The sequence below is a fragment of the Eptatretus burgeri genome, chromosome 18, assembly GCF_056783735.1.
Source record: "Eptatretus burgeri isolate ZD-2024b chromosome 18, Ebu_testis_v1, whole genome shotgun sequence".
Taxonomy (NCBI): domain Eukaryota; kingdom Metazoa; phylum Chordata; class Myxini; order Myxiniformes; family Myxinidae; genus Eptatretus; species Eptatretus burgeri.
In genome coordinates this window covers 33,082,844-33,087,843 of record NC_140978.1, presented here as the reverse complement: position 1 = coordinate 33,087,843, position 5,000 = coordinate 33,082,844, and the positions used below count along the sequence as shown (strand labels likewise).

General features: G+C 37.1%; 1 protein-coding gene across 2 annotated transcripts in view; it reads right to left on the bottom strand.

Moving 5' to 3' along the window:
- Positions 1 to 1,993: 1,993 nt before the first annotated feature.
- Positions 1,994 to 5,000, bottom strand: part of LOC147008847 (GATA-binding factor 2-like) — a 61,066-nt gene continuing 58,059 nt past the window's right edge. For both annotated transcript variants that reach the window (XM_085863456.1, XM_085863457.1), the window contains exon 6: positions 1,994 to 5,000. This exon is cut by the window's right edge and continues 1,450 nt beyond it. The gene's annotated coding sequence lies outside the window, so the exon portion shown is untranslated.

Here is a 5,000-nt window from a genome sequence, read left to right as displayed (position 1 = left end):
CCTAACATGGTCAAATTTTTTTTTTTTTACTTTAGTTGTTTTTGTTTGTTTAGCACGTGGAAAAAGAAGTCCGAACACAAAGCAGACACAGACAGGCTTTGCATTTTTGATGCTTTCTCGTTCATTACTTTGTTTGTTGTATCCAACTGTGGCCACATTCCACCACTGTGAATATGTTGCCCTTTTACCTGATGTCACCTTTTTCTTCCATGAGCCGAGATTTTGGCTCACCTCTCCCCCCACAAAAAGTGGCACAAGTGAGTTAGCTCATGAAGAAGTAAACCTTCTTCTGAAAATGGTGTTGCTCCTCAAAACTGTTCTCCAGTTCCATGCTCAGTTCTCTGTCCTCTTAAAACAAACACTCGTACTTGTTTACATCTTTATTGACTACTTCCACAAGTTCTGCTTGGGGATCCTTTCTGATTGGAGAGTGCTGTGATCACACTGTCCTTTCTCTCATGTGCAACTACATAATAAATACTTTATCAATGATCGTATTCATGAATAAATGTAAATTTACAACAATTTCCTTGTATAAGGCACCGATACCCAACTAAGATTTAGAGATATGTTCTCATATTATTTGGTCTCATCTTTTCTATTAACTTTTGTGGGGTTCATTCTTCAAAGTGGGCTTCTGATGCATGCCAACATATCTATGTTCTTCATAATATGAAGTCCTTTTTAAATTTTCCAATCAGCTTCTTTCTACCTTGATGGCATATTTATTCATAGTTATAAGCCTTAGTGGTTGGGGTGGCTGGCTTTAGATCCTCGGGTCCTGAGTTTAAGCCCCATTGGCTGCTGAATAAACACAAGGTGAGGTCGACTCAATCTGTCATCCTTCCGAGGTCCAGTGAAATGATTACCAGTGTACTGGTAGAGGGGCACAGCATCAGCAGCATAGCCACACTCCAAGAAATGATAGCCATTTGGCAGTCAACGCTGCCATATGCGAGAACAGAACAGAATTAATAGTTAAATGGAATATGCTTCCCCTCCTTAAATTGGAGCTCTGGCAGATAACCTTCCAATCTGTGAGTCTATTGAGTCCAAAGCTCTGGTCATTATTGATTCTCAGGAAACTACAACAAAAAGTTTTCCTTGGGCACATCGAGGGGTTGTAGGCTTGCATCAAGTTGCTTTTATTGCTTGGAGTATGACAACGCACTCATGTGATTCTTTGACCTTCCTTCAAAACATGGACCAGCACAGAAAACGATAAAAAGTTTACTTCAAACTTTATTAGTTATTCAAAACCTTTCAACACAGAGCAACATATTCAAAGGTGATGCAGTTAAATGTACAAAAAAGCAACAACGCAGAAAACAATAAGTTATTGTGGCTTGCCAAAAGGCACAATAATATAATGAAAAAAAAGACGATTATTTTTCCTTTTGTAGAGAATGACACAACTTTCATTCAAACAAAGTGGTTGTTAAATATGAAGCTTTCTACAATCCTTTGTTTCATGTATTCTTATCAGTTATCCTATTTTTATTTTCCCTGCAGCTTCCTTCAAAATCAATATGCTTGCACTGCTTAACTTCCAGGAGATGAATCTGTGAAAAGGATCATTTAGTGCCATTCAAAACGTGTTTCAAGCAATTTTGCATATTTCCAAGTTTTTAATCATCGATTACATTGCACGATATTTGTTTGGCTGGCCATCCTTTTGCCCCTTGGCTAAAACTGAGAGGCACAAGGTAAATACTACAGAGGGAGAAAAATGCAAATATAATGAGCATAGATATGTTTGAAACAAGTTTGCCTTGGAAGTTCAAACATTCTTTCTCACTTGAATTCCCAGTGTGTAAGTAAAAGCTAAATACTGCACATAAATGTTTTGAACGTAAAAAAAAAATAGTCATAAAACAAACAAAAGGCTTTTCCATTATACATACAAGTTATACCTTTAATTTTTTTGAATCCAAAAGTCTTCTTGCCATCGATATTGGCATCTTGGTAGTTTTGTTAGGTGTTGTGATAATGAGGGTGGGGGTGGGGGGATTTACAGAGATGTCAAAGGTTAAATAATAACCTTGACCCTAAACTAAGACAACACAAGGATTAATATTACTATTGCACTTTAAGTGGCTTTTACCGCTTCCCAAAGGATACTGGGAGAGAAAAGGCGAGGTCACCAATCGATGCAGACATGCCCAAGCACGGCCGTGTATGCGACAACACAGACATCTGCACATATTTTGCATTCATGACGGCTTTGACTGTACATCATTAAATATTTTGCTTAAGTAGCAAAATGATACAATTCCTTCAATAAAAATTGCAGGCAATTGTAATCAAGCCACTTATCTTACTTTGAAGCATTCCACCTGTCCTACAAGTGTTGGCATGTGAGAAGTTCCTGGCCAAAACAAATAAAAGAAATACAACTTTTTTTTCCCGACAACTCTTTCGTACAATTCTTCTACAAACAAGACTTCCACATTTTATCCTTGAAATGGAACAATCGCTGTTATTTATTTTCTATGTTTTGTCAAAATGGGACTTTTCAGATGCACCCCATAGACCAAAATAAAGCCTTGAGACTTGTTTTGGTAGTTTGCTCATAAATTTGGCGATTTGTTGTTTTTTTTTTTCAACCGTGTCTGTTGCAATGCTTTTGTTGTGGATTTATTCCTTCCTCTTATCCTTTTCTCTATAATGTTTATGCCTTTGCAAAGATAATATAAGTAAATATATATCCCCTATTTTGTTGATGGGAGGATCCATGATCACCAACATTGTGCATTCATGTTACCCACACTATGGATTTCTCAACCGATGATCACAGACGTTCTCCCCCTGTCTAACCCCCTTCCCAGGGAGCTCTTGTTTTGTCCATATTAATTTGGGAATCTGCAACACAGATCGAGCCAAAGGTACGAAACAGTTTCTGGGGCTGTTGCATTATCCCTTTGAGCTCGATTGTTGCCTCTTTTCGTTCTGAAGCTCAGCTCGACACCAAAAGATTGTTTTATTTAAATAAAAATGATACTTCCGATTGCAATTATCATAAATAATACATTATGTATACTTCGGGTAAAACCAGCTATAACCCAAATTACAGGAAGGAAAAGTGGATTAAACTCTTCATTTCACTCACTTCATCGACTTCATCTGAATGAAGCTCGCTACTATCCTTCAGTAGTTTTTACATGCCTTAATCAAGATTCAAATAAAGACTTTTCTGAGGATTGCATGATGCAACTCAACTTTAATGCTCGCACTTGCTTCCCGATGCCACTGATTGTTGATTGCATTGACATAAGTTACATTAGAAAAAAAAACAGAAAATGATTGAGTACCGCTTCGCTCGGATGATGATCAGCTGGCTTCACAAAGGTTAAACAGGATCGAGGTGAGAACTAAAATTTACAAATAACCATACAATGATTTACCATATTATTGTTCCACCGGTTACCGACCTCCTGTGCAACTGGGAGGTTAGGGTTACAATTAGGGTTGGGAAACATGTGGTGGAAGAGGTGTGAGGAGGAACTTTGGACAGAATTAAATAATGTATAGACAGAAAAAAATGTCTTCATTAGATTTTTTTTTGTTGTTGTTGCTTCACTTTTGATTCATAATTTTTGAACTCATAGAAGACCAGTTCTATGTACAATAAAAGTGGTTTCGGCAACAACATTTTGACCAATAAATTAGGGCTGAAAATTGTTCAAGTTTGCTCAAACTAAATGCTGAATAATGGATTTTTTTTGATTTTTTTTTTTTTTTTAACTTTGTGGAACAACTGTGGCATGAAACAAGGACCATTCCCAGAGATTGTGGTCTTCTTAAATACTAAGTGCTCCCACTTAGGAATTGTGTTTTGGAAACAACGTCAATGCGATTCAGTGATTACTTGCGACCGTTGCTTAACAAAACCTATTACATGTTGTTATGGAAAAAAGTAATAAACTTAAATTCATAATAAATCTCGCTATATCTATATGGCAACAAAAGGAAATTTAAAATCTAAGGAGCAACACAACAAAACAAAAACAAGCAAGAAGTCCTTAAACAATCATTTATGAATTTAAAAAATACATACTTGCTGACATTATCATATATCGCGAGTGCATAAGTCATAGGTTTAGGAGAAGTTAAAGGCGTTATGGTACATTTGATATAATGCCTAACTTTGCACTGCAGCAATGCTGCTACATACTGTATCTTTAAGTTAGTACAAAATAACCAAAGGCTCCTGGGATTAAAATATGCAACCCGTGTAAGTGTGATGCACGTTTATGATGAACATTTAGATATATACAACACACCATGGAAGATCCTTAAATAAGCATTTCATTTTAAATATATGATGGCTCAGTTCCAAATGCACATTCATGGAAATCTTGCCTTTTCCAGTAGGTGTAAATATAACTGCACATTCTGAACACTATTTCTTCCACTCTCTGTTGTGGTTATCTCCAGTGCAAGTTATTATTATTATTTTAAACAAGGCATTTTCTTAAATCAATTGTTCGATGATCTTTCCTGAAGTAAGCAGATCATTTGTTGCATGTGCGAGAAAGTTTAAAGTATAATTTCACTGCATTCGGCAAAAACATTTATTCTACTAAAAGTTGTCTAGAGATATAAATAAAGTGAAATAATTCATCACTTCTTTAATGTCAAAGATCATGGATAATCAGGTGTGGGGGGAGGGGGAGGAGGTGGTGGGGGTAGGGGTCACAGGATAGCTCGGCGGTAGTGCAGTCATCTTTGAGCCATCTACGACTTTAAAACTGTCTCCATGGTGCTCTGCAGGCTAGGAGATGCATCGATGAGTATGCTATCCTTCAGATGGACGTTGAGCCGGGTGTCCCATCTGTTAGTATTGATTGCTGGTGGACGCTAAAGATCTCACAGTGTCTTTCACAAAGAGTAGGCCATTGTGTGCCAGCATCCTGATGAAATTTCAACCTCTTGCTCTGACTACCACTCATGGGAAGGCAATGAAGAACTACCCAATATATTCCTTGCCACGCCAACAT